The 27,907-nt window shown below is 37.2% G+C and overlaps 1 protein-coding gene across 50 annotated transcripts in view; it reads right to left on the reverse strand.

Moving 5' to 3' along the window:
- LOC134810891 (uncharacterized) overlaps positions 1-27,907 on the reverse strand; it is a 190,638-nt gene that overhangs the window by 158,988 nt on the left and 3,743 nt on the right. The window lies entirely within an intron of this gene.

A 27,907-nucleotide genomic window follows, 5' to 3' on the forward strand; every position in this document is an offset into this window, starting at 1 on the left:
TTCACCCTCAGGATCTGTGTTTAAGAATAGAGTCACAAGGCCTATGCAATCCAACTCAGCCCAGGGTCTGGCTTAGCCAATGCCTGCCAGCTGGTCTCATCCCCACACCCCAGGCCCCCACTTCATCACCAGTACATTGGCATCAATATTTATCTTTTCAAATTGACATGCAATTTAAAAGAATGTTTTTATCTCACAGATCAGCAGGTATCCTATTATTATCTAGTTTTATGCTGATTTTTTAGGAGCTAACTAATGAAAAGACTCAATCATTGTTTTTGTGGGAAGATGTTGAAACTTTACCCTTTCTGGGCAATCTGTGCTTCACTATTGTTTCACTATATTTGTAATATTCAAAACCTCAATAGTCAAAACAAGCATCCCATAATGCCAAAGCAGCCAACCCATTGCATTAGTGCTATGAGTGGTAACTGAGGCAAAAGAAGACCCTTAGAATTCTCTAAATGTTTTGAGGTTTAGGGAAAGAGTTGTATTAGAAAACAATCCTTAATCAGGTTGAGATTTAACTGCATTCAAAGTCAGTGTTAAATTCTTGCTAAGAGATTTGATGTTATACATGAGATTATATAAACAGGTACAAGTCACAGCAAATACAGGAGAGATAATAAACCAAAACTGACTGTCACAACTAGATCCTGAAAGCCAGTTTGGTAACTCTGGCACATTTTGCCAATTTCCATGTATAAGATCACATGCTACACTGTATGAATGAAAGTATTACATCCAATTAACTGATCTGCCTGTCATATGTTAGTCAGTAGAGAAATATTTATTGAACACCCCACAGATGAGTAATTTTAGAAACTATGTTAATAGCAAAACATCTAAAGGTAGAATAATTGCTACTTTTTCTGCATGTGCCTAGCACAGTGTTCACCCTCAAAACAACACTAAGCTGGAAAAGAGAAAACCTTAGAGCAGAGCCAGGATCCAAAACTAAAATTAATTAATGTACCACAGTTCATGAAGCAGTTCCACATGCATTATCGTATTCACTCCTCCTATAACTCTTATAAATGAGAAAAGTGAGTTTCAGCAAGGATGGGCAATGGGAATACTAAAATAGAAACTGAACTTAAAACCAAGCACAATCCTGTTAACACGTTTTTATATGTGTGATTTAGGTTAGGCATACATTATGCAGATTTTTAGAGCCTTTGCACATCTGCCTACAAGTTATGAATACAAAATTACTAATTCATATTATGGTACTCACATATTAAAACATTTTATTGCCCCAGAGTATAAGAGGATGCACACATGATTAACCATGACCATACATTAAAAATGTACCATCCAGACTCTGGAAAAACTTTTTCTTGTCTGTGGTAGCAAAAATAGTCATCTCGTTTAAACTGCACCTTCAGATCTTCTCCTTCCATAAATTTTCCTCGATAATTTATTCCCTACAAAATACTACTGATTTGATTCTTCATTCACTACCTCCCTAGTCTTCTTCTCATTTTAGCATGAATATTACTGAATCTCTTTACAGTGTTTCTGTTAAATATTTGTGTAGATATACATACGTATACTCTGCTGTCTTCCATGTAAGCTGCTTAATAACTAAGCTATCTTAGACATTTAATTTAGATGTGTGTACCATTTGATTACTCACTAAATAGAAATTTACATAATCCCTTTATTCTAACAAGTTTACTACCTTATCACAAAGCAAATCTAAAGAAAACTGCAAACCTGGCAAGGTGGCTCATACCTGTAAAAACCAGCAATTTAGGAGGCCAAGGTGGGCGGATTGCCTGAGCTCAGGAGTTTAAGACCAGCCTGAGTGATATGGTGAAAACTTGTCTCTATAAAAAATACAAAAATTGGCCAGATGTGGTGGTGCATGCCTGTAGTCCCAGCTATTTGGGGTGCTGCGGTGGGAGGATTACCTGAGCCTTGAGCGGTCCAGGCTGCAGTGGGCCATGTCTGAGCCACTGCACTCCAACCTGAGTGACAGAGTGAGACACCGTCTCTAAAACATATTAAAATAAATAAAACTGGAAATTTATGTTATTTGGTTCTGATGTTTACATGTCCAGCTTTGGGCTCTGAAACAGCACCAATGCCATAGACAAAATCCTTAGAGAAGTCAGAGGAGCCACCTCTCTGACTGAGATAGAGAGAGGGCTCCTGGCTGAGTAATAACTACTGTATGAATTTGTCAATGTCCTCTAGTCAAAGACCACCAGCAACACATCTGCAGTTCTATAAAACTGGGTTTATTAATTCATTGCAAGGGGGAGAAACAAATACCATGGGAGACCCTTGAGCATATCAGTAAGAAGGTGTTAGAAAAAACTTACAGGATTTGAGTTTGTGGTAGGTGATTTGGGGGAGCTTTCAAGAAAATGGGGATCTTCCCTGGACTGGATGTTGTACAGAAACAGGGGGAATTCCCTGATTAGGTATCTTAATTATTCTTATCTAAACATTGAAAGGAATGAAGTAAGCTAATGCTATAATTGGAAAGAATCAGCAGTTATTCATTATTAGCCAGGAAAGGTGAATGTTCACTCATTTTCATGGATTGGACAGTGTTCTTATTTTTCTCTGTTCTGAAATGATCATGAAGTAGTCTAATTTCCATCTTGCTCCATTATAGTCACAAAGAGATCATGTGTGAAGTTTGTGTTCTGTGAAAATGTATATATTCAACAAGAGAACTCCACAGCTTCACTGTGAGTGCTAAGCCAAGTCTTAGCCAGTAGTGCAAACTAGATAAGAAAGCTTTGCTCAAAGGGCAGAACTGGTCAGAAAACAACAATTATTATTGTCATTATTTATGAATATTGACAGGCTTATAAAGTCCTTATATATTCATTGTGTAACTTGAGCCTCTCAGAACAATCTTGGAAGATAAATAGACCATAGTACCTCCACATTGCACAACTTCAGGGGCCCCACTGATCATGTATTCCATGTGAATGATACCTCCCCACTGTGAACAACATCCCCACTGGAGTTGTGCAAAAATGGCTGCCCTGGAAGGGCAGACATTTCTATTCTGTTTGACAACTATTAAAATTGAGCCAAAGAAGGTTCCTGAGTGCTCTTTATGTCCCAATAAACTCCACAGTTTTGTCATGTTCAGCTGCTGACGTTGGATCCCTGATGCAGTCATAGTTCCCCCTTCCAGAGAATTGCACCAGCCCGCCCTGTGATGACCTAGATTACACAGGCTACTACAATAAGAACAGCTCCGCCTTCTTCTACAACTGTATCTGCCCAAAACAGGATGTTAAAAAGGTTACTGAACTTATAACCTCCTTTCACAGTCACTTCTTAAGAAGTGTGTGTGTGTTGCCTAAAAAGTTTTTTTTTTTTTTTTTTTTTTTTTTTGAGACGGAGTCTCGCTCTGTCGCCCAGGCTGGAGTGCAGTGGCGCGCTGGAGTGCAGTGGCGCGATCTTGGCTCACTGCAAGCTCCGCCTCCCGGGTTCACGCCATTCTCCTGCCTCAGCCTCCGGAGCAACTGGGACTACAGGCGCCCGCCACCACGCCCGGCTGATTTTTTTGTATTTTTAGTAGAGACGGGGTCTCACCGTGTTAGCCAGGATGGTCTCGATCTCCTGACCTTGTGATCCGCCCGCCTCAGCCTCCCAAAGTGCTGGGATTACAGGCGTGAGCCACCGCGCCCAGCTAAAAAGTTAATATACCTTAGTATATTTTGTTTATGACCCAGGAGTGACAGGTGAAAAATACAATTTTGAATTCTGAAAAAAAATTAAAAAGCAAAATATCCCGCTGAATTCAAAGGCGAAAATGTTTAAATGCAAGCGAAATACTAGTTACATGTTCTTCCACATTCTTGGAAACCTGCCAAGTAAAATATAAAAGGAAAATGGAATTTCCTAAGTAGTGTCTATTAATAATAAATATTTTTCCAATTATGTCTTTTTGTAGCTGGGAAATTCCCTCTTGTCACTAAGTTTCTCTCCTCAGACATTACAGAAAGTAAAACTGAAACTGAAGCACTCTACTGATAAATCAAGTAGTTCCCAGAAATAATATGAACTTTGATTCAAACAGATGTGTTCAGAAATCCTATCTCCATAATTTACAAAACTGTGACTTCTGGCAATTTACCTAACCTCTACGGACCTCACTTTCATTAAATTACCATACATACTTCTCTCGCCTATTATTGTGAGTGTAACCTGGAATTCCCTATCAGAACCTGGACTTCCCTATTCTAAAATTAATGACGCTGTAACTGCATATTGTGGTGTCTATCTTCTTTAGAACACTAAAAACATTTCAGGGCAGAGACCACATGTATTTTGTTATTCTTGTATTTCCATCACCTAGCCTAATGGTACATAAAATATCTGTTGTTTTTTGTTTGTTTGTTTCATTAGGAGAGACGGACTAGAGATCTGCAGTATCAGGAAGGTCCATTTTTCATCCACATGCCTTTTTATAATGTTTGGATGTCTTACCATGCCTATTTGATACATGTATTTCTTTTTAATTAGAAATCATAACAGAGGGCCAGGCACAGTGGCTCATGCCTATAATCCCAGAAATTCGGGAGGTCAAGGCAGGTGGATCACTTGAGGTCAGGAGTTCAAGACCAGCCTGGCCAAAATGGTGAGACCCCATCACTACTAAAAATATGAAAATTAGCTGGGTATGGTGGCACATGCCTGTAATCCCAGCTACTCAGGAGGCTGAGGTGAGAGAACTGCTTGAGCCTGGGGGACAGAAGTTGCAGTGAGCTGACACAGCGCCACTGCACTCCAGTCTGGGTGATAGACAGAGCCACTGTCTCAAAAACAAAAAAAAGAAAGAAATCATAACAGAGAGTCAAGGGAAATTAAGATCAAGATTTATCTTGTTCCCAAATAAAGGAACAAGGTAAATCTACATAAACCAATCTGAATGAATTGGAGATATGTAGTTTATCTGACAGGGAATTCAAACTAATGGTATTACAGATCCTCAATGAAGTCAGGAGAGCAATACAAAAACAAAATGAGAGCATCAGTAAAAAAAGATAGAAAGTAATAAAAAGTACTGAACAAAAGTTATAGACTGAAGAATACTATAACTGAACCCTAACTAAAAAATTCAACAGAGGGGTTGAGTAGCAGACTAACCAAGCAGAAGGAAAGATCAATGAACTTGAAGACAGATCACCAGAAATCATTCACTCTCAGGAACAAAAAGAAAAAATAATGAAAAAGAGTAAAGATAGGTTACATAAGGCCAGGCGCAGTGGCTTATGCCTGTAATCCCAGCACTTTGGGAAGTCAAAGTGGGCAGATCACCCGAGGTCAGGAGTTTGAGACCAGCCTGGCTACAACATGATGCAACCCCATCTCTACTAAAATACAAAATTATCCAGGCATTGTGGTAGGCGCCTGTAATCCCAGCTACTCGGGAGGCTGAGACAGGAGAATTGCTTGAATCCGGGAGACGGAGCGAGATCGCACCATTGCATTCCAGCCTGGGCTACAGAGCAGGACTCTGTCCCAAAAAAAAAAAAAAAAAAAAAAAAGATAGGTTACATATTATCAGTGTACAAGAAGGAGACTAGAGAAGGAGAGAAACCGAAAACATATTCAAAGAAATCGTAGCAGAAAAAATCCCAAGACTGGAGAAGAAAAGAGAAAGCCAGATCCAGGAAGCACAAAATACACCAAATAAGATGAATCAAAAGAGACCCACACCAAGCTATATCGTAATCAAATTGTCGAAAGCTAAAAGCAAATGCAGTGTTAAAAGCAGCAAGGGAAAAGTGAACATCATTTATAAGGGAACCACCATGCAACTATCAATGGATTTCTCAGCAGAAACCTTGCAGGCCAGAAGAGTATAGAATGACAGATGCAAAATCCAGAAAGAAAAAACACTGCCAGTCAAGTATATTATACCAAGCAATCCTATTTTTCAAAATGAAGAGGTGATAAATACTTTCTCAGACAAAAAAAGATGAGAGAGTTTATCACCACTAGACTTGCCTTAAAATGTCAAGGGAGTTCTTCAAGCTGAAGAGGACACTAGTTAGTAATACAAAAACATATGAAAGTATAAAACCCGGTAATAAAAACAACTACACTGTCAAAACCAAAACACTGCTACTGTTATGGCAGTGGGTAAATCCATTATATCTCTAGTATAAAGGTTAAAAGACAAAGCTATTAAAAACAACTAAAGCTGCAGTAATTTGTTGAGGGATACAAATTATAAAAAGATGAAAGTGAGACATCAAAAATATAAAATGTGAGAGGAAGGGGAGTAAAAGTTTAAAGTTTTATATGTGATCAAAATTTAGTTGTTTCCAAGATAAATACCACATTATAAGTATAAGATGATTTATGTAAGCCTCAGGATAATCACAAAGCAAAAGCCTATACTTGATACACAAAAGATAAAAAGAAAAGATCCAAAGTATACTACAGCAGAAAGCCATCAGGCCACAAAGGAAGAAAGCAACAGAGAAAAGCAGAAACAAAGGATTTACAAAACAACCAGAAAACGATGAACAAAATGGCACTAGTAAGTCTTCACCTACCAATAATTACTTTGAATGTAAATGGACTAAATTTTTCAATCAAAATGCACAGAGCAAATGTCTGCACTAAAAAAATAAGACCCAACTGTATGCCGTCTACAATTCACATCATCTTAAAGGATACTCATAGAATGAAAATGAAGAGAGGGAAAAATATATTTCATTCAAATAGAAAACAAAAGACAGCAGGGGTAGGTATACTTATTTCAGAAAAAAAAAGACTTTAAGTCAAAACTGTAAAAAGAGACAAGGTCATTATATTGTGGTAAAGGGTTTAATTCATTAAAAGGAGCAAACAATTGTAAATATATATATGTAAATATATACATAAATGTGTGTGTGTGTGTGTGTGTGTGTGTGTGTGCACCCAATAGCAAAGCATCTAAATATATAAGGCAGGCTGGGCATGGTGGCTCATGACTATAATCCCAGCACTTTTGGAGGCCAAGGCAGGAGGATTACTTGAGCCCAGGAGTTCAAGACCAGGATGGGCAACATAGGGAGAGCCCAGCTCTACAAAAAATTTAAAAATTAGCCAGGTATGGTAGTGTACACCTGTGGTCCCAGCTGTTTGCTTGGGCCTGGGAGGTCAGGGCTGCAGTGAGCTGTGATTGTGCCACTGCATTCCAGTCTGGGCAACAGAGCAAAATCCTGCCAAAAAATAAAAAAAGATGGAGAAATAAAGCAAACATTAAGAGATCTGAAAGGAAACACACTGCAACACAATAATAGGATATTTCAGTACCCCACTTACAACAAAAGACAGATCACCCAGAAATAAAATCAATAAGAAAACACTGGATTTGAACTATACTTTAGACCAAATGGGCATAATAGACATGTACTTGACATGCCACCCAACAGCAATGGAATACGCATTCTTCTCAAGTGGATGCAGAATATTCTCCCAGATATATCATGTGTTAAGCCACAAAGAAAACTTAACAAATTTAAAAGTATCAAAATCATATCAAGTATTTTTTCCAACCAAAATGGCATAAAACTAGAAGTAAATAACAGGAGAAATCAGGAAAATTGCCAGCTGATGGAAAGTAAACAATATGCTCCTGAACAACTAGTTGGTCAAAGAAATTAAAAGGGAAATTTTAAAATGGAAACACTAAGTCAAAAATGGAAACACAACATGCCAAAATTTATGGTGGTAGCAAAAGCAGTTCTAAGAGCGAATTTCATAGCAGTAAATCCCTACCTCAAAAAAATGGAAAACTGCAAATAAACAAACTAATATTCCACCCCAAGAAACTAGTAAAAGAATAACAAACTAAGCCCAAAGTTAGAAGAAGAAAAAAATAAGAAAGATCAGGGCAAAAGTAAATAAAATCGAGACTAGAAAAGTTATACAAAAGATGAATGAAACTAAGAGGTTTTTTTCTGAAAAGGTAAACAAAATTGACAAACCATTAGCTAGACTAAGAAAAAAAGGGAGAAGACTCAACCAAAACTCATTTCAAAAATGAAAGAGGAGACATTGCAACTTATTACGCAAAAACAGAAAGCATCATAAGAGACTAATATAAACAATCATATACAAACAAATTGGACAACATACAAAAAATTAATAAATTCCTTGAAACAAATAGCCTACTGTATTAGTCCGTTTTCACGCTGCTGATAAAAGACATACCCGAGACTGGGCAATTTACAAAAGAAAGAGAAGTTTAATGGACTTACAGTTCCACGTGACTGAGGAGGCCTCACAATCATGGCAGAAGGCAAGGAGGAGCAAGTCCCGTCTTACATGGATGGCAGCAGGCAAAGAGAGAGAGAGCTTGTGCAGGGGAACTCCCCTTTTAAAAACCATTAGATCTCATGAGACTTATTCACTATCATGAGAACAGTGCAGAAAAGACCTACCCCCATAATTCAATCTCCTCCCACCAGGTTCCTCCCACAACATATGCGAACTGTGGGAGTTACAATTCAAGATGAGATTTGGGTGGGGACACAACCAAACCATATCACCTAGCAAGACAGAATCATAAAGAAATCAGAAATCTGAACAGACCAATAATGAGCAAAGAGATTGAATTAGTAGTCAAAAATCTCCCATCAAGGAAAAGCCCAGACCCAAATGGCTTCATGGTTGAATGCTACCAAACATTTAAATAACTAATATCAATCCTTCTCAAACTCTAACAAAAAATTGAATAAAAGAGAATACTTCCAAACTCATTTTACAAGGCCAGCATTACCCTGATACCAAAGCCAAAGTCACTATCAGAAAAGTACAGGCCAACATCACTGATGAACATAGATGCAAAAATTATCACCAAAATACTATCAAACTCTATTCAACTGTACATTAAAGGATCATTCACCATGATCAAATGGGACTTATCTCTGGGATGTGAAGATGATCAACATTCACAAATCAATAAATGTGATTCGCTATATTGGCAGAACGAAGGACAAAAAACATATGATCATCTCAATAGGTGCACAAAAAGCATTTGACAAAATTAAACCTCCTTTCACAACAAAAACTCTCAACAAATTAGGTATAGAAGGAATGTTCCTCAACACAACAAAGTCCATATATGAGAAGCACACACCTAACATATTCAACGGTAAAAACATGATGACTTCAACATATTCAATGGTGAAAACATGATGACTTTTCCTCTAGGATAAGGAATAATACAAGGATGTACACTCTTACCACCTCTGTGCAACATAATATTGGAAGTCCTACCAGAGCAATTAGGCAAGAAAAATAAATAAAAGGCATTCAATTAGGAAAGGAAAAAGTGAAATTGTCTCTGCTTGCTGACAATATGATCCTACATATAAAAAAAAACTGTAAAGACTCCACCAAAGAACTGTTAGAAGTGATAAATAAATTCAGTAAAGTTGCAAGATAAAAAATCAATTTACAAAAATCAGAAGTATGACTGTACATTAACAATGTGCTGTTTGAAAAATAAATTAAGAAAGCAGTCCCACTTACGATCATATCCAAAAAGTACAGAGGAGTAAATTTTATCAGGGGTCAAAAGTCTGTACACTGAAGGATCATCATGGTGGACAGGAAGCAGGACTAGATTGCAGCTCTGGACAGAGCAGCATGTAGGCTCACATTGTGAATTTAAGCTCCAGATCAACTGCAAGAACAAACTACCAATCCCGAGAGGACCCACAGAACCTCTGAAGGAAGCAGACTGCTCCTGCAGAACCTGGGAGACACACCAAATACTGTGAGTGCCCCAACTGCAGAAGTGGGAAAGGGAGACCCTCCTCTCCCAAACACACACCTGCACTGGAGAAACAGCAGGTCTGTTTGCGGGAGAAGTTTCCAATCTTATCTGGAGCTTAGTCAATTTAGAGAGCTGAGCAAATACAGGGGTAGAGGAAGCAGCAGAAAGGCTCTGGGAGCACACTGGGTCCCCAAGCAGCCCATTCCTACCTGGCACCACAAGGATCCATCAGGAGGACAGCCAGAGGAGCAGGGGGTAAAACTACACAGGGAGAAGGACATCTCTTGTTGAAATTTGTAACAATTTGAATGGGGCGAGAAGCCTCCTGGCCAGACCTCAAGGGAGGGCGCAAATCCAGTGTGCAGACTCCACAGGCTGGTAAGAACCAAGCTCTTTTCTTTCTCAGCTGGGAGGCAGGTAGCCTGGGGCAAGTTTTCAAGCCCATCTTGCCCACAGCCTGGAAACATACTCAGGGCTGTTTTGTAATGCCCAACCTTGTTTTTTCCTTATTCACCTGGCCTTGTTTCTCCCTTAGCTAAGAGAACCAGACAAACTCCATCTTGGCTCTTTCACTGGCAGCGCCTTCCTCAAGGACTTAACTTGTGCAAGCTAACTCCCAGAACATCCAAGAATGCAATTAACTGATAAGATACTGTGGCAACCTATATCCGCAGTGCCCAAGAATTCATCTGACTGATAACGGCCAAAGCCCCCCGTCTATCACCTTGTAATAGTCTTAAAGCCCCTGCACCTGGAATTGTTTACTTTCCTGTAACCATTTGTCCTTTTAACTTTTTTGAGTACTTAACTTCTGTAAAATTGTTTTAACTAGACCCGCCCCTCCCCTTCCTAAACCAAGATATAAAAGTTAATCAAGCCCCTTCCTCGGGGCCGAGAGAATTTTGAGCGTTAGCCATCTCTCGGTCGCTGGCTAATAAAGGACTCTTAATTCATCTCAAAGTGTGGCATTTTTCTAACTCGCTCGGGCACAGCTGTTTTGGGGGCCATGGTGGAAGTGAGACTGGCCCTTCAGTTTGCATGGCAGCTGGGTGAGCCCTGTGACTGCCAGCTTTCCCCCACTTCCCTGACAACATGCGTGACTCAGCAGAGGTAGCCATAATCTTCCTAGGCACACAACTCTAGTGACCTGGGAATCCCACCCCCATCCCCTACAGCAGCCACAGCAAGACCTGCCCATAGAGAGTCTGAACTCAGACACACCTAGCCCTGCCCCAACCTGATGGTCCTTCTCTACCCACCCTGGTAGCTAAAGACAAAGGTCATATAATCTTGGGAGTTCTATGGCCCTGCCCACTGCCAGTTCCTCTCCATACTACCACAGCTGATGCCCTCTGGAAAGTGCCACCTCCCAGCAGGAGGCCAACCAGCACAAAAATACAGCATTAAACCACCAAAGCTGAGAACCCTCACAGAGTCCACTGCATCCTCCTACCACCACCTCCACCAGAACAGGAGCTGAGAGACCCATAGTCGGTTCACATCACAGGACTCTGTGCAGACAACCCCCAGTACCAGCCCTGAGCTGAGTAGACTCACTGGGTGGCTAGACCTGGAAGAGAGACAACAATCACAGCAGTTCAGCTCACAGGAAGCCACATTCATAGGAAAAGGGGGAGAGTACTACATCAAAGGAACACCCTGTGGAACAAAAGAATCTGAATAACAGCATTCAGCCCTAGACCTTCCCTCTGACAGCCTACCTAAATAAGAAGGAACCAGAAAACCAACCCTGGTAATGTGACAAAACAAGGCTCTTTATCACCCCCCAAAAATCACACTAGTTCACCAGCAATGGATTCAAACCAAGAAGAAATCCCTGATTTACCTGAAAAAGAATTCAGGATATTAGTTATTAAGCTAATCAGGGAGGCACCAGAGAAAGGTGAAGCTCAATGCAGGGAAATCAAAAAATGATACCAGAGGTGAAGGGAGAAATATTCAACAAAATAGATAACTTAAAGAAAAAACAATCAAAAATTCAGGAAACTTTGGAAACACTTTTAGAAATGCAAAATGCTCTGGAAAGTCTCAGCAATAGAATTGAACAAGTAGAAGAAAGAAATTCAGAGCTCAAAGACAAGGTCTTGAAATTAACCCAATCCAACAAATACTAAGAAAAAAAAAAAAAAGAAAATATGAGCAAAGCCTCCATGGAGTCTGGAATTACGTAAAACAACCAAACCTAAGACTAATCAGTGTTCCTGAGGAAGAAGAGAATTCTAAAAGCTTGGAAAACATATTTGGGGGAATAATCGAGGAGAACTTCCCCAACCTTGTTAGACACCTAGACATCCAAATACAAGAAGCATAAAGAACACCTGGGAAATTCATTGCAAAAAGATCATCGCCTAGGCACATTGTCATCAGGTTATCAAAAGTTAAGACAAAGGAAAAAATCTCAAGAGCTGTGAGACGGAGCACTAGGTAACCAATAAAGAAAAACCTATCAGATTAACAGCATATAACTCAGCAGAAACTCTACAAGCTAGAAGGGTTTCTTCAGCCTCCTCAGACAAAGCAATTATCAGCCAAGAAGTTTTTGTCCAGTGAAACTAAGCATCATATATGAACAAAAGATACAGTCATTTTCAGACAAACAAATGCTGAGAGAACTCGCCATTACCAAGCTACCCACAACAAGAACTACTAAAAGAAGCTCTAAATCTTGAAATAAATCCTGGAAACACATTGATACAGAACCTCTTTAAAGCATAAATCACACAGGACTTATAAAACAAAAATATGAGTTAAGAAGCAAAAACAATAAACAAAAAAACTTAATTACACAAGCAACAAAGAGCACAATGAATGCAATGGTACCTCACACTTCAATAGTAACATTGAACGTGAATGGCCTAAATATTCCACTTAAAAGATACAGAACCACAGAACAGATGGACTCACCAACCAAATATCTGCTCCCTTCAGGACACTCACCTAACACATAAGGACTCACATAAACTTAAAGTAAAGGGGTGGAAAAAGGTATTTCATGAAAATGGATACCAAAAGTGAGCAGGCGTAACTACTGTTATATCAGACAAAACAAACTTTAAAACAACAGCAGTTGAAAGAGACAAAGAAGGACATTATATAATGGTAAAAGGCTTTGTCCAACAGGAAAATATCACAATCCTAAACATATATGCACCTAACACTGGAGATCCCAAATTTATGAAACAATTACTAACAGACCTAAGAAATGAGATAGACAGCAACACAATAATAGTGGGCAACTTCACTACTCCACTGACAGCACTAGACAGGACATCAAGACAGAAAGTCAACAAAGAAACAATGGATTTAAACTGTACCTTGGACCAAATGAACGTTGACAGATATATACAGACCATTTCATCCAACAACCACAGAATATACGTTCTATTCAACAGCACATGGAACTTTCTCCAAGAGAGACCATGTGATAGACCATAAAACGAGCCTCGATAAATTCAAGAAAATTGAAATTATATGAAGCACTTTCCCAGACCACAGTGGAATAAAACTGGAAATCAACTCCAAAAGGAACCTTCAAAACCCATGCAAATACATGGAAATTAAATAACTTGCTCCTGAATGAGCATTGGGTTAAAAACAAAATCAAGATGGAAATTTAAAAATTCTTCGAACTGAATGACAATAATGAGGCAACCTACCAAAACCTCTGGAATACAGCAAAGGCAATGCTAGGAGGAAATTTCATAGCCCTAAACACCTACATCAAAAAGGCAGAAAGAACACAAACTGACATTCTAAGGTCACACCACAAGGAACTAGAGAAACAAGAACAAACCAAACCCGAACCCCACAGAAGAAAGGAAATAACCAAGATCAGAGCAGAACTAAAGGAAATTGAAACAAACAAACAAAAATACAAAAAATAAATAAAACAAAAAGCTGGTTCTTTGAAAAGATAAATAAAATGGATAGACTATTAGCAAGAGTAACCAAGAAGAGAGAAAATCCAAATAACTTCACTAAGAAATGAAACAGGAGATATTACAACTGACATCACTGAAATACAGAAGATCATTCAAGGCTACTGTGAACACCTTTATGCACATAAACTAGAAAGCCTAGAAGAGATGGATAAATTCCTGGAAAAAAATACAACCTTCCTAGCTTAAATCAGGAAGACTTAGATACCCTGAACAGACCAATAACAAGCAGTGAGATTGAAATGGTAATTTAAAACTTACCAACAAAAAAAAAGTCCAGGACCAGACGGATTCACATCAGAATTCTACCAGACATTCAAAGAATTGGTACCAATCCTTTTGACACTATTCCACAAGATAGAGAAAGAAGGAACCCTCCCTAATTCATTCTATGAAGCCAGCATCACCCTAATACCAAAACCAGGGAAGCAGATAACTAAAAAAGAAAACTACAGACCAATAACCTTGATGAACATAGATGCTAAAATCCTTAACAAAATACTCTCTAACTGAATCCAACAACATATCAAAAAGATAATCCACCATGACCAAGTGGGTTTCATAACAGGGACGCAGGGATGTACACAAGTCAATAAATGTGATACACCACATAAACAGAATTAAAAACAAAAAGCACATGATCATCTCAATAGATGTAGAAAAAGCATTCAACAAAATCCATTATGCTTTATGATTAAAACTCTCAGTAAAATCGGCATAAAAGGGACATACCTTAATGTAATAAAAGCCATCTATGACAAACAGACAGGCAACATAATACTGAATGGGGAAAAGCTGAAAGCATTCCCTCTGAGAATTGGAAGAAGGCAAGGATGCCCACACTCACCACTCCTCTTCAACACAGTACTGGGAGTCCTACCCAGAACAATCAGGAAAGATAAAGAAATGAAGGGCATCCAAATTGGTAAAGACAAAGTCAAACTGTCACCATTTGCTGACAGTATGATCCTTTACCTTGAAAACCCTAAGGACTCCTCCAGAAAGCTCCTAGAACTGATAATTCAGCAAAGTTTCCAGATACAAGATTAATGTACACAAATCAGTAGCTCTTCTGTACACCAACAGCGACCAAGCAGAGAACCAAATCAAGAATTCAACCACTTTTACAATAGCAGCAAAAAAAAAATAAAATACTTAGGAATATACCTAACAAAGGAGTTGAACAACCTCTACAAGGAAAACTATAAAATGCTGCTGAAAGAAATCATAGACAACAGAAACAAATGGAAACACATCCCATGCTCATGGATGGGTAGAATCAATATTGTGAAAATGACCATACTGCCAAAAGCAGTCTACAAATTCAAGGAACTCTCCATCAAAATATCACCATCATTCTTCACAGAAGAAAAGAAAACAATTCTAAAATTCATATGGAACCAAAAAAGAGCCCACACAGTCAAAGCGAGGCTAAGCAAAAAGAACAAATCTGGAGGCATCACATTACCTGATTTCAACCTATACTATAAGGCCATAGTCATCAAAACAGCATCGTACTGGTATAAAAATAGGCACATAGAACAATGGAACAGAATAGAGAACACAGAAATAAACCCAACTACTTACAGCCAACTGATATTCAACAAAGCAAACAAAAACATAAAATGGGGAAAGGGGCCAGTCATAGTGGTTCATGCCTGTAATCCTAGCAGTTTGGGTGGCCGAGGTGGGTGGATCACCTGAGGTCAGGAGTTTGAGACCAGCCTGGCCAACATGGTGAAACCCCATCTCAACTAAAAATGCAAAAATTAGCCGGGCATGGTAGCAGGCACCTATAATCTCAGCTACTCAGGAGGCTGAGGCAGGGGAATTGCTGGAACACAGGAGGCAGAGGTTGCAGTGAGCCAAGATCACGCCATTGCACTCCAGCCCAGGGGACAACAGCGAGACTCCGTCTTCAAAAAAAAAAAAACAAAAAACAAAAAACAAATGGGGAAAGGATACCCTTTTCAACAATTGGTGCTAGGATAATTGGCTAACCACATGTAGGAGAATGAAATTGGATCCTCATCTCACACCTTATACAAAAATCAACTCAAGACAAATTAAGGACTTAAACCTAAAACCTGAAATTATAAAAACCTAAAACCTGAAATTATAAAAATTCTAGAAGATAACATTGGAAAAATCCTTCTAAACATTGTCTTAGGCAAGGATTTCATGACCAAGAACCCCCAAAAAATGCAATAAAAACAAAGATAAATAGCTGGGACCTAACTAAACTAAAGAGCTTTTGCATAGCAAAAGGAACAGTCAGCAGAGTAAACAGGCAACCCACAGAGTGGGAGAAAATCTTCACAATCTATACATCTGACAAAGGACTATAACCTGAATCTACAATGAACTCAAACAAATCAGTAAGAAAACAAGTAAGAAAAAAACAAACAATCCCATCAAAAAGTGGGCTAAGAACACGAATAGATAATTCTCAAAAGAAGATATACAAATGGCCAACAAACGTAAGAAACAATGCTCAACATCACTAATGATCAGGGAAATGCAAAGCAAAACCACAATGCGATACCACCTTACTCCTGCAAGAATGGCCATAATCAAAAAATCAAAAAACAGTAGATGTTGGCATGGATGCAGTGATCTGGGAACACTTCTATGCTCCTGGTAGGAATGTAAACTAACACAGCCACTATGGAAAACAGTGTGGAGACTCCTTAAAGAACTAAAAATAGAACTACCATTTGATCTAGCAATCCCACTACTGGGTATCTACCCAGAGGAAAAGAAGTCATTATTACAAAAAGATACTTGCACATGCATGTTTATAGCAGCACGATTTACAATTGAAAAATTGTGGAACCAATTCAAATGCCCATCAATCGACGAGTGGATAAAGAAATTGTGACATATATATACATGAATACTACTCAGCCATAAAAAAAGGGATGAGTTAACAGCATTTGCAGTGACCTGGATGAGATTGGAAACTGTTATTCTAAGTGAAGTAACTCAGAAATGAAAAACCAAACATCGTATGTTCTCACTGATATGTGGGAACTAAGCTATGAGGACACAAAGGCATAAGAATGATACAATGGACTTTGGGGACTTGGGGGCAATTGTGGGAGGGGGGTGAGGGATAAAAGACTGCAAGTATGGTGCAGTGTATACTGTTCTGCTTATGGGTACACCAAAATCTCACAAATCACCACTAAAGAATGTACTCATGTAACTAAATACCACTTGTATCCCAATAACTTATGGGAAAAAAAAGTTTTAAAAAATCTGTACACTGAAAACTATAAAACATTGGTAAGAGAAATTGAAGAGGACAAAAATAAATGGAACAGTGTCCTGTGTTCATGGATTGGAAAAATTAATATTGTCAAAATATCCATACTACATAAAGCAATTTACAGACTCAATGCAACCCCTATCAAAATTCCAATACTATTTTTCACAGAGATAGAAAAAACAACCATAAAAATCATGTGGAACCACAAGACCCTGAATAGACAAAGCAATCTTGAGGAAAAGGAGCAAAGCTGGAGGCATTACATTACTGAATTTTAAAATATATTACAAACTATAATAATTAAAACAGCATGTTACTCACAACAGATACATCAAACAACAGAATAAGATAGACAGCCCAAAAGTACACCCAAATATCGATGGTCAATTAACTTCCAAAAAAGATGCACAATGTAGAAAGGACAGTCTTCTTTAAATGGTATCAGGAGAACTGGATATCAATATACAGAAAAATAAAAATGGACTCTTTTTCACCAGTTATAGAAGAATCAACTCAAAATTAATTAAATTCTTAAATTTAGGACTTAAACTATAAAACAACTAGTAAAAACAGGGGAAAAGCTCCATGACATTGGAATGGGCAGAGATTTCTTGCATATGACCCCAAAAGCACAGGCAATGAAAGCAAAAATAGACAAATGAGATCACATCAAATTAAAAAGCTTCTGCACAGCAGAGGAAACAACTAACAGCAAAGAGACAACCCATACATTGACAGATATTTGCAAATCATATGTTAGATAAGGGGCCAATATCCAAAACATACAAGGAACTCAACTACTCGGTAACAAGAAAACAAATAATCCCAAACTTCTACCTGGACATCCAGGCGTTTCTATATATCTTCTGAAATCTAGGCAGAGGTTCCCAAACCTCAATTCTTGACTCCTGTGCACCCACAAGTTCAACACCATGTGGAAGTTGCCAAGGCTTGGGGATTCCACCCTCTGAAGCCATGGCCAGAGCTGTACCTTGGCCCCCTTTAGCCATGGCTGGAACAGCTGGGATCCAGGGCACCAAGTCCCGAGACTGCACACAGAAGTGGGGTGCTGGACCCGGCCCAGGAAACCATTTTCCCTCCTAGGCCTCTGAGCCTGTGATGAGAGGGGCTGCCACGGAAGTCTCGGACATGCCCTCGAGACGTTTTCCCCATTTGTTGGTGATTAGCATTGGGCTCCTCATTACTTATGCCAACTTCTGCTACCAGCTTGAATTTCTCCTCAGAAAATCAGTTTTTGTTTTCTACTACATCTTCAGGCTGCAAGTTTTTCAAACTTTTATGCTCTGCTTCCTCTTGAACACTTTGCTGCTTAGAAATTTCTTCCACCAGATATCCTAAATCATCTCTCTCAAGTTCAAAGTTCCACAGATCTCTAGGGCAGGGGCAAAATGCCACCAGTCTCTTTGCATAGCAAGGGTGACCTTTACTCCAGTTCCCAACAAGTTCCTCATCTCCATCTGAGACCATCTCAGCTTGGACTTTATTGTCCATATCACTATCAGTATTTTGGTCAAAGCCATCCAACAGGTCTCTAGGAAGTACCAAACTTTCCCATCTTCTTCTGAGCCCTCCAAACTGTTCCAACCTCTGTCTATTACCTAGTTCCAATGTCACATCTACATTTTTACAGCAGCACCTCACTCTGTCAGTACCAATTGACTGTATTAGTCCATTCTTGCACTGCTATAAGGACATATCTGAGACTGGTTAATTGATGAAGGAAAGAGGTTTAATTGACTCACAGTTCCACAGGGCTTGGGAGGCCTCAGGAAACTCACAATCATTCACAAAAGGGGACCCAAACACATGCTTCTTCACATGGCAGCAGCAAAATGTGCAGAGCAAAGGTGGGAAAGCCCCTTATAAAACCATCAAATCTTGTGAGAACTCACTCACTATCAGGAAAACAGCATAAAGATAACTGCCCCCATGATTAAATTAACTCCCACTGGGTCCCTCCCGTGACTGGTGGGAATTATGGGAAGTACAACTCAAGATGAGATTTGGGTGGGGGACACAGCCAAACCATATCAGGCAATATGGTCATTTTAATTATAGTAACTTTCTGATCTATAGGCATGAGATGTTTTTACATTTGTTTGTGTCATCAAAAATTTATTTCATCAGCCTGTTGTAGTTTTCCTTGTAGAGATCTTTCACTTCTTTGGTCAAATATATTCCTAGGTATTTTGTATTTTTCATAGTTATTGTAACTGAAATTGCCTTTTTTTATTTGGTTCTCACCTTGATCATATAAGGGTATAGAAGTGATACTGATTTTTGTACATTTCTTTTCTATCCTGAAATTTTACTGAATTCATTTATCAAATCTAAGCGTTTTTTTATCGAATCTTGAGGGTTTTCTAGATATGAGGTCATATCATCAACAGAGATATATTGACTTTCTCTTTTCCAATTTGGATGCCTTTTATTTCTTTACCTTGCTTAATCTCACTGGCTAAGACTTACAGTATTATGCTGAATATGAGTGGCGAAAGTGGGAATCCCTGTCTTGTTTCTAGTTCTTAAAGGGAATGCTTTCACATTTTCCTCATTCAGTATGATATTGGCTATTGGTTTGGCATACATGGCTTTTATTATTTTGAGGTATGTTCCTTCTATGCCTAATTGGTTGAGGCTTTTTATCATGAAGTGTGGATGAATTTTTTCAAATGCCTTTTCCGCATCTATTGAGGTGATCATATGTTTTTTCCTTAATTATGTTTATGTGATGAAGCCCATTAATTGGTTCACATATGGTAAACGATCCTTGTATATGTGGTATAAAACCCACTTGATGATGCTGTACTATCTTTTTGATGTGCTGTTTGATTTGGCTTGCTAGTACATTGCCTAGGATTTTTGCATGTATGTTAAATCAGGGATGTTTATCTGTAGTTTTCTCTTTTTATTGTGTCCTTATATGTTTTTGGTATCAGCATGATACTGGCTTCATAGAATGAGTTAGGAAGAATTCTCACCTCCTCAATTATTGTAAACTGCTACCACTGCAGATGGGTCTTACCTGCAAGTGTCACCTACTTACTGGCCTAGAGGGTGGAGTGCACAGTCCATTACAGCATTTGCTTACACAACTATAGAGCACTTGGGAACAAGATAAGCTTCTTACAATCATTGCCTATACCACCCTGGCTACTCAGGAGGTTGCTGCTACTAAAACTGGCATTTGAGAAAGCCACCGCACTAAGACTATTTATGTCCAAGGAAACAATACTGTCTTTAGCACTGAACACACCTAGAAGAAAAGCCAAAAGACCCTACCCAACATATACTACAGTCACATTCTAAGAAAAAGAAAAGGCCTGCCCCAATAAAAGTAAATTTAAAAATACAAAGTGGCAACTATATCTCCAGATGCACAGAAATCAGCAAAATAGTAGAGGAAGCATTAAAAGGCAAGGAATTATGACACCCCCAAATGAGTACAGTAATTTTCTGTTAATGAATCCAAACCAAAAATAAATCCTTAGAGTGCCAGGTAAAGCATTTAGAATATTGGTTTTAAAGCAGCTCAATGAGATCCAAGAGAGTTCTGAAAACTAACACAATGAAATCAGAAAATCAATTCAGGATATGAACAAGAAATTTACTGAGAAGACAAACATCTTAAAAAATAACAGAACTTCCGGAAATGAAAAATTCATTGAAGAAAATACAGAATAAATTTGAAGGCATTAAAAGTAGACTGGACTAAGCAGAAGAATTAATCTCAGAACTTGAACACAAGTCTTTTGCATTAAGCCAGTCAGAGAAAAATAAAAAGAAGAAAAAAGAATGCACAAGCCCTTTGAGACGTATGAGACCACATAAATCAATCACACTTGTATTCCTGAGGAAGAAGAAAAAGTAAAAAGTTGAGAAAACCTATATAAGGGAATAATTGACAAAACTTCCCTAGTCTAGCAAGAGATTTAGACGTTCAGATATCAAAGCCCCAGTGATCATCAAGAAAATCAATTGCAGAACAGACTTCATGCCATATAATCAGACTGTGAAAAGGCACCATGAAAGAAATAATTACAAAATCAGAAAGAGAAAAGCATCTAGTCACCTATAAAGGAATCCCCATCAGACTAATAGACTTATCAGCAGAAACCTTACAACCCAAAAGAGAATGAGATGCTATTTTCAAAGTGCTAAAAGAAAATGTCAGCCAAGAATTTTATATCCTGTCAGAATAAACTTTATAAATGGAGAAGAAATAAAGCCTTTTACAGGCAAGAAAAAACACTGAGGGAATTTGTCACCACTAGCCAGCCAAACAAGAATTGCTCAAAGGAGTCCTAAACATGGAAATGAAAGTATAAAACTCATAGACTTTATAAAACAATCACACAAGGGAGCAGGAGAAAGGAATCAAATAGCAACGCGACAGAATTCCACCAAACCAGAAAGACAAACAGAGAAAAAGATAGAAACAAAGAATTTATAAAAGAACTAGATAACAGTTAACAATATGACAGAAACAAAACCTCACATATCAATATTAATCTTGAGTGTAAATGGAATAAATGCTCCATTTAAAAGATTTAGATTGGCAGGATGGATTAAAAACATGATTTAATTATATGCTGCTTACAAGAAACTCACCTTACCCATAAAGACAAATATAGACTGAAAGTAAAGGGATGGAAAAAGATATTCCATACCAAAAGAAACCAAAAGTAAGCAGGAATAAGTATATTTAAATCAGATAAAATAGACATCAGATCAAAAACAGTAAAAAAAACAAGTCAAAGAAGGCCAGTATATAGTGATAAAGTGATCAGTTCAGGAACAGAATGTAACAATCATGTAGATAGATAGACATAAATCATATATATACATATATAAATATATATCTCAATCCTTGAGCACCCAAATTCATAAAATAATTACTGTTAGGTCTAAGGAAAGATATGGACAGCAATACAATAATAGTGGGAGATTTCAACACCACACTCACAGCACTAGACAGATCATCTGGACAGAAAATCAACAAAGAAACATTAGACTTAAACTATACTCTAGAACAACTGGACTCACCAAACATACAGAACATTCTACTGAACAACTGCAGAATATACATACTTCTCATCAGCACATCGAACATTCTCCAAGATAGACCATATGTTAGGCCACAGTACAAGTCTCAATAAATTTTTAAAAATTGGAATCATATTAAGTATCTTCTCAAATCACAGCAGAATAAAACTACAAATCAATACCAGGTGGAACTTTGTAAACTATACAAATACATGGAAATTAAACAACATGCTCCTGATGAATCTTTGGGTCAATGATGAAATGAAGATGGAAATTAAATTTTTTTTGAAATGAATGAAAATGGAAGCAAAACACATGAAAACTCTGGGATATAGCAAAGGCAGTGCTAAGAGTAAAGTTTACAGTGTTAAATGCCTGTATAATAGAAAAAGAAAGATCACAAATTAATAGCCTAACATCACATCTCAAGGTGTTGATTATATATAAAACAACAAACCAAGCCCAAAGTTAGCAGAAGAAAAAAAGAAAGATTATAGCAGAACTAAAAGAAACAGAGACACGAACAAACAGAAACAATAGGAAGGGTCAATGAAACAAAAGGGCTTTTCTTTTTTGTTTTGTTTTGTTTTGTTTTTGGAGACCAGGTCTCATTCTGTCACCCAGGCTTGTGTGCAGTGAGTGGTGCAGTTATGGCTTACTATGTCCTTGAACTCCTAGACTCAAGCAATCTTCCCACTTCAGCCTCCTGAGTACCTGGGGCTATAGGCACAAACCACCAAGCTCAACAAATTTGTAAAAAATTAAAAAAAATGTTTTTCAGAGATTGGACCTTACTATATTACCCAGACTGGCCCTGAACTCCTCTGGTCTTGACCTCCCAAAGTGATAGGTTTACAGGTGTGCGTGACTGCACCCAGCCAAAATACTGCTTTTGAAAAGATAAACTGTTTACAATAATTGAGGAGGTGAGAATTCTTCCTAACTCATTCTATGAAGCCAGTATCATGCTGATACCAAAAACATATAAGGACACAAGAAAAAGAGAAAACTACAGATAAATATCCCTGATTAACATACATGCAAAAATCCTAGGCAATGTACTAGCAAGCCAAATCAAACAGCACATCAAAAAGATAGTACAGCATCATCAAGTGGGTTTTATACCACATATACAAGGATCGTTTACCACATGTGAACCAATTAATGGGCTTCATCACATAAACATAATTAAGGAAAAAAACATATGATCACCTCAATAGATGCAGAAAAGGCATTTGAAAAAATTCATCCACACTTCATGATAAAAAGCCTCAACCAATTAGGCATAGAAGGAACATACCTCAAAATAATAAAAGCCATGTATGCCAAACCAATAGCCAATATCATACTGAATGAGGAAAATATGAAAGCATTCTCTTTAAGAACTAGAAACAAGACAGGGATTCCCACTTTCGCCACTCATATTCAGCATAATACTGTAAGTCTTAGCCAGTGAGATTAAGCAAGGTAAAGAAATAAAAGGCATCCAAATTGGAAAAGAGAAAGTCAATATATCTCTGTTGATGATATGACCTCATATCTAGAAAACCCTCAAGATTCGATTAAAAAAACGCTTAGATTTGATAAATGAATTCAGTAAAATTTCAGGATAGAAAAGAAATGTACAAAAATCAGTATCACTTCTATACCCTTATAATGATCAAGGTGAGAACCAAATAAAAAAGGCAATTTCAGTTACAATAACTATGAAAAAATACATTCCCTCTCACTTGGCTGTGGCATGGCACTGGGACCACCCCTCCATCCCTGTGCTGGGACCTTGGGGCAGCAGCATTGCACCACTCCTCACCTGGGCATTTCTCCAGGGACCTGGGGACTGCCCTCTGATCCCCATTGGGGCTGGAAGCCACCATTGAAGGAACTGAGTGCAAGCTTTACTGGTCCAGCTCTGCCCAGCTGTGCATCCCTCTCCCTCAGACAGTATGGTATCCAGACCACTGAGCATTTCATGGATCAATCAATCATCTGGGACACCTAAGCACTTCTCTGGGATAATGAAGGTTGAGCATAAACTGTACTCAACAGATGAATGGTTAAAACACTGTGATACACTATACAATGGATACTATTTAGCAATAAAAAAAGAACCAAATACTAATTCTAAGCAACAATTTGGATGAATCTCAAGGTCATTATGCTGAGTGAACAAAGCCAATCTCAAAATATCACATACTTTATGATTCCATTAATGTAATAGAGTAGAAATAGATTAGTGATTAATAGGGATTAAGGATGGTGGGGGAGTTAGGGGGTGAGTGTGAAAGTAAAGAGTATAAATGAAATCTTTTTTGTGGTGGGATAGTTCCGGATCTTGACTGGGGTGGTGATACAGGAATCTACACATGTGATAAAATGACACAGAACAATATATATATATTGGATGAATGCTATATTACTGGTTTTTATATTGTATTACAATTCTGTAAGATATAACCACTGGCGGGAACTGAATGAAGGATACATGAGACCTCTCTGTATTATCCTCGCAACGTCCTATAAATTTATAATTATCCTAAAAAGTATTTTTAAATTGTAGCTGAGTATATTAGATTCCTGGGGCTGCCATAACAAAACTACTGGGGCTGCCATAACAAAACTACACAGAATGGTTTAAACAACAGAAATCTATTGTCTGGAAGCTAGAAGTCCAAAATCAAAGCGCCAGCAGAGTTGGTTCCTTCTGATGACTATGAGGGAGAATCCATTCCATTCTTCTCATTTAGCTGCTGGTAGTCTAGTCTGTTCAATAGCTTGCAGATAGTGTTCTCCCTATGTCTTCACAGTATCCTCCCTCTATGCATGCTTGTCATGATGTACAAATTTCCCCTCATTATAAAGACACTATCAGGATTAGGTCCCATCCTAATAACCTTATCCTAATTTGATCAGCTGTAAAGATTCTATTTCAAAATATGGTTGGTCACGGTCATCGGTATTGAGGGTTAGGACTTCAACATCTTTTTGGGAAACATGGTTCAAACAATAACACTGGGTCTAAAAGAATCAATTGTACAAGAGGGAAAACCTGTTTTAAAGGCACTTCATTAACAGAAAAGGATGAAGAAAGAAGAGGAAGGGGGTGAGAGGGAGGGGAGGAGGAGAAGAAGGAAAAAAAGAAGGAGGAGAAGGAAACGGAGAAAAGAAAAAAAGAAAAAAGAAAAGAAAGAGAAAGAGAGAGAGAAAGAGAGAGAAGGAAAGTAAAGAAAGAAAAGAAAGAAAGAGAAAGAAAGAAAGAAAAGAAAAGAAAAGAGAAAAGAAAAGAAAAGAAAAGAAAAAGAAAAAAATTTAGGCCCAACCTAAATGAATAGTTTAGCAGGGCCGTCTTCCATTGCGTGAATAGATTCAGATCAAAGACAGGTATAGCCACAATCCCTCTCATCTGTCAGATTTCACATAAAATTTTCTAATCTATTTGGAGGCGGGGATATTGATGAATATAGGACAACCACAGAGACTAAAAACCAAGTTGAAGTAAAAGAAGACTAAAGATGACATATCTATCTTCCAAGTATTTATCTTTTAAATCCCTCATACCGCCTTAAAAGGGGTAGACCCTTTGTTTCAATTGTCTAGGTAGGAGAGTTAGACTTAATACAACAAAAGCCAGTAATATTAACACCAGAAGAACCTCCTAAAATTTAGAATGTTAGAGAATTTTAACAAAAGAAATCTGTAACCAATGGAAAGGGCTTGCTCAAAATGTAGTGATTTCCCTTTTGCCAGGGAATGTTCAAAAGAACTGGTCAACTCTTCATTAGATATTCTTGAATTAGGTGGGAGATTGTACTAGCTCTGTGTCTCCAACTGTTTTGTTTTGTTTTTACTTTTCAGCACTTTCAAAGAAATATATATTAACTTCACCTTCTTAGAATTTTTTTTTAAAATTTCACCTTTTTTCCAAATGGTAAGATTCAAATGTAACTTTAAATTGACAAATATTTGAGAAAAGTGTTATTAGTAAATATCATATTAAAAGGTTGATTTCCATGTAATGTTTGCTAATAATTCAAAAGAAAAAAACATCATTTCTCCAATCAATTTAAATATGACATGTTCAATTTTAGGATTGAATACAGATGGCTAAATGAGAAACATGATTTTACTAGCTAGCTGCAAAAAGTATATTTTTCTATCTCCTCATAATAATAGACTCTATCATCAGATACATCATGTATTAAAAGTTTTGGGGGGAAGGTATCAAATGTACCCTAAACATTAGTTTTCCCATGCAGTACAGTTATTATTATGCAATTATAGAGACTTCCCCAGGATTTGTGTCTTTAAAACTTATTAGGTGCTTTTAGACCAAAAATTAGAAAAGTTTACAATATGAAATGTTTGAAATTCTTAAATTTGTAGTTTTTTAAGTAGTTTATTTTCCATTTTTTGTCTCATGTCTAATTGAATAGATATGCAATTTCAAGGTTCAATTTCCTAAAATAATACATACAGGTATAAATAACCCTTATCTCATGGAAAAACAAATCTTGATGTAATTTTATAGAATTTTGAACAGATGAAATCAACATATAGATGTGATTCTTGTTTTTTAAGCCTACTTTGCGTAAATATTCTAATATTTTCTTTCTTGTTTAGTTGATGTATTTCAGCATCGATATCCCTTAAACTTTCTATCATTAGCCAATTAATTGTGGGAATTGAACTATATGTATATGAAGAAATATATAATTTAATTAATTCCCATATATGACTAATAATATATGTTTTTAAAACTGTATACTGGTAAAACCTATCATGAAAGCTAAAGGTTTAAGGTTGTGATTTAAAAATATTTAGAAAGCTTGGATAAAAAGAATCTTAGCATTTACGTGAATTTAGAAGCACTGAACACTTCAGGAATCAGCAGACCAACAACGTACTATCCATCTTTAAAAGGAAGGAAAGTAAGTGTGTGGAGAAATAGCTATTTTCATCATCTACAGGAAAAGAAAATTAGTATAACTTCAATGAAGAACAATTCAATGACATCAACCAAAGTTACAAACCAACATACTCTGATCCTGCAATTTGGCTTCTGGAATACGTAGATATATATGTATGAAATAACATAAGCAAAAATTAACTATTGCAGCATTATCTGTAATAGCATATGTGTGAAAACAAAGTAAATGCCCATCAATGGGGGATAAATTATGGTATATCCATCAGCGTTTAGAAAATAAAAAAGATAAGGGAGCTTTTTATGCATTCATATGGAAAGATATCCAAGATATATTAAGTGAAAAGTAAGCAAAGTAGACGAGTATATAGTGTTATAATAATTACATAAAAGTGACAGATATTTTATATATATTTTATATATAATTAAATGTAAACATGCACACATAATATATATTTTTATATATTTAAATATATAAATATATAAATATAAAGATAAAATAAATAATATATATAAATCTATATTTATATATGCATATACAATATATGCCTATATATGTGCATGTTTATTTTATATTTAAACCAATTAACTTTTTATTGAAGTACTATATTCAGAAAAGTGAATGTGAGTGTAATCTCCAAGAATTTTCATAAACTGAACACACCCATGCAACTGGCACCTACATCCTAGGTCCCGAATCAAAAAATAGAACATTACCATCATCCTAAATACCTCATGATTCCCTTCTAATCAATGCCTCTCCCCTGCTAGAGAGAAGATTTCTATAAGCGTAAGTTAGTTTTATTTATTTTTGTACTTTATACAAATGGACTCATGCAATATGTACTCTTCTGTATCTGGCTTTTTTCATCCAACATTATATTTGTACACTGTTTAATTTCATTCCCATTTAGTATTATACTGCATAAATG

This window comes from Pan troglodytes, chromosome 7 (genome assembly GCF_028858775.2).
Source record: "Pan troglodytes isolate AG18354 chromosome 7, NHGRI_mPanTro3-v2.0_pri, whole genome shotgun sequence".
NCBI lineage: Eukaryota > Metazoa > Chordata > Mammalia > Primates > Hominidae > Pan > Pan troglodytes.